The following is a 3,880-nucleotide window of genomic DNA, read 5'->3' as shown; positions in this document are numbered from 1 at the left end:
GTGTGTGTGTGTGTGTGTTTGTACGGCTATCATGGTGAGGACCAGCGTGAATTTTTAACCCTTGGAGTGAGGACCAAACTACAAAGTGAGGACATTTAGGCCGGTCCTCACTTTATTTTCACTGCAATGGCTTCCAGAGGTCATATCTGTGCTTCTGACAAAGTTTCAGACTGGTCCTCACAAAAATAGTAAACCCTAAAAAAATACACACACTTTGGTGTGTGTATATATTCTGAGTACACACACTTTTTACTCTCTATTGCCCCCTACTGTACTGTACCCAAGTGAGAAAAATCGTTTCTCCACTCTCTAGCGGCCTCTAAAGGCCTCAGCCAGAAAAATATATTTTGCTCTCTGGCTCCCTCTTTGGTCATTGCAGTTACTGCAATGGCCTGAGCCAGAAAAATATGTTTTGCTCTCTGGCTCCCTCTTTGGTCATTGCAGTTACTGCACCCATGCGACCATAACAATAGAAGGAGACAGAGGATTGAGTTCAATGAAGTACATTGCATGGAATGGCATGGTAGTTTAATATTTATGTCTCACTTTACAAATAATTTAAAAAAGAGTTTGAATTTAATTGACTTACATTCATGATAATGAGTCTCATAACCTAAAACCTCTTTCAGTGTAAACCTCACATGACTTGTGTTCGACTTGTGTTCTTCTTCATGTGTAGGCTGCCTGTGAGAAATGTCTGTGACCTTACGGCCTATCAGACAGCATATTAAGGAGGTTTCATTCTCTGTTTTACTTCTCAGCACAGTCGGTGCACAAGAGAAGGGTGTACAGTTCAGAAAGAATCTGTTTATTGTCACTATACTCAATATAATGTACTTATTATTGGTATTTTTCAAATAAATTACAGAATTTAAGCATAAAAATAAAACAGTGTGTGACAGTATGAAATACAAATAAGGAATTTAAATAATTTGTGATCACATTACACTACCATTGTCACTAAGTGGCTGGTGTTTCTGACTCTGGTGCACCCTGAAGTAGCTTTCCCTTTTAGAATATTTACACAGCACTTCTATTATTTATTTACAGTATGAGCATGTACTATTACAATTGTGCTCATAAGTTAGCATACATTGGCAAATTTGTGAAATATTGTACATTTTTTCTGAAAATATATTTGATCATGGAAAAACATTTCTTTCAGTTAGGGTTAGTGGTCAGATAAAAGTTATTTACTATCATGAAAATGTATTTGCTCTGATCATTCCTGTTTTCATTAAATAACAGTACATATTTATAAATTGTGGGTATGTAAACTTATGAGCACAACTGTAATTGTGGTCTAAACTGCTGAGCAAGTAAACAGGTGTTAAAAGAGGATTTTACATATGCTGAGGTAAAGATAACAGATATTAAAGATGTATAGTTTTAGGTGTATGTTCTTTACATGTGACAGCTATGAATGCATTAGAAGCTGATTTCCATAAAAATGAAGATGAGAAATGATGTGTCAACATTAATATGTCAAGCCTTGCAGAATCAATTCCAAATGAGCACCTAAACATGTATGTTTAGGTGCTCATACATGACTTACTGAGATTTAAACTGCAACAATATTAACTCTTACACAGTATATATGGAACAAGGTTTTTAATCAGACCCCAATGGACATCTCTGTTGGTTCACAGAGTTCTTTATTGAGAAGGTTGTTCAGAGATAATGAAACTTGATAATGTAGTTAGCATTGCTAACATAAATGCTAGCCATGCTAACTACAACAGCTTCCATGGTAAATTCAGTGTGTCTATTTTGCTGCATGATGTCATCAGTACAATGACCTCTGTTCAGACTGCTATATCTCCTTAATGAGAATAATATCTTTGTGTTCTTCACTGGTCACTTCAGTTTTTTTCCTACTCGAGCAAAATTGCACATTTAATGTGACCATTTGAAGTGTTGAGCTTCATTCATTAACTTTACTTTGCTCATGGAAAAAAGACAAACTTGACTTTTGCTGTCCTGGTGCCTGACGGGGAAACTAAAAATAAAGGTTGGGTTCTCTGCATCTCTTATCTCTCTCTCTCTCTCTCTCTCTCTATGTCACTATTGATATATATGGACACTATTTGAGATACATTTCAAAAACTATGCTGGATTGCTCTGAATGTTGCAAGGTCTTCAGAGGATGCCTTGTATACAGAGGTTTTATTGAGAGTGAAATATCTTCACCTATTAGATGGATTGGCATAAAATATATCACAAACATACAGGTAATACTCAGGATGAAGTACAGTAAGTTTAATGATCATTTGACTACAGACTGAAAGTCTATAAACCTGGAAGGCCCTTCTGTTGTAACTACTGTGGAGAGAGTGCCCTATATTTTCTCCACAGTACAGTGTGATTACTCTTATTCATTTAAAGAACTGAAGACCACAGCATTTTAGTAATAACAATGTCAAGATACTGATAATGACATTGATAGCATCCAGAGTAAAAACCTGGTGCCTTCACTTAGCTTTTCTGCATTTTTAGAGAAATGTTATATTTTGTGGTTGTGCAGATGAAGCTATAAAACATTTCAAACAAAACATGTTTTACCATCAGCAGTAAAATCCATATTTATATCTGTGTCTAAACCCATAACCTCCTAATTGTTTCCGCTTTGCTCACATAATCTAGCACAAACACAGCTGGACAGAACTGAGAGATAATAAGGCTTTCTACCTACAGATTATTTACACTGGCATGCATCTGAAGAACAGTGCTTGGACTGCTTGTTGCTACGATATTGAAAATCCAGTTTTCTCCCTTAGACTAGCCTGCTTATCATTAAACACATATGAATTGAATGTTGAAAGAATGTACAGCAGCTACAGGGCAGGAACACTGTTCTATGTATAGCACATGGTCTCAGTGTGTGTTGCTCAGGGATCAGTGGAGTGAGTGGCAACTCCACCTGTACAGTTGAAGCCAAAATTATTGGCCTTCCAGAAATTATGGAACATTTTCCTAAAATTCTGCCCAATGTTTGTATCATTGATAAAGTTAATATAATCAAACATTCACCAGTGCTATTTAGTAGCTTTCGGTACATTTTGGAATGTAAAGTATTTTTTAGGCTTGCTTTTTATCAAATATAGTGAAAATGGAGTCATCAAAATATTATCCTTCATGTGAATGAATGAATGAATGAATGAATGAATGAATGAATGAATGAATGAATGAATGAATGAATTTATAAATGACTATGTATGTAAGAATGTATGTATGTATCTATGTATGTATGTATGTATGTATGTATGTATGTATGTATGTATGTATGTATGTATGACAGCAGCAAGGTTAATGCTGTATTATTGCAGTTTAGGCTGAATATTGTTGTTTAGGCTGAATACTGTAGTTTAGGCTGAATACTGTAGTTTAGGCTGAATACTGTAGTTTAAGCTGAATATTATAGTTTAGAGTGAATACTGTAGTTTAGGCTGAATACTGTAGTTTAGGGCCGAATATTATAGGTTAGGCTTAATACTGTAGTTTAGGCTGAATATTATAGTTTAGGGTGAATACTATAGTTTAGGCTGAATACTGTAGTTTAGGCTGAATACTATAGTTTAGGGTGAATACTGTAGTTTAGGCTGAATACTGTAGTTTAAGCTGAATATTATAATTTAGGCTGAATACTGTAGTTTAGGGCTGAATATTATAGGTTAGGCTTAATACTGTAGTTTAGGCTGAATATTATAGTTTAGGGTGAATATTGTTGTTTAGGCTGAATACTGTAGTTTAGGCTGAATACTGTAGTTTGGGCTGAATATTATAGTTTACGGTGAATACTATAGTTTAGGCTGAATACTGTGGTTTAGGGTTAATACTGTAGTTTAGGCTGAATATTGTAGTTTAGGGTGAATACTGTTGT

This window comes from Amphiprion ocellaris, chromosome 24 (assembly GCF_022539595.1).
Source record: "Amphiprion ocellaris isolate individual 3 ecotype Okinawa chromosome 24, ASM2253959v1, whole genome shotgun sequence".
Lineage (NCBI taxonomy): Eukaryota > Metazoa > Chordata > Actinopteri > Pomacentridae > Amphiprion > Amphiprion ocellaris.
This window is presented reverse-complemented; position numbering follows the sequence as displayed.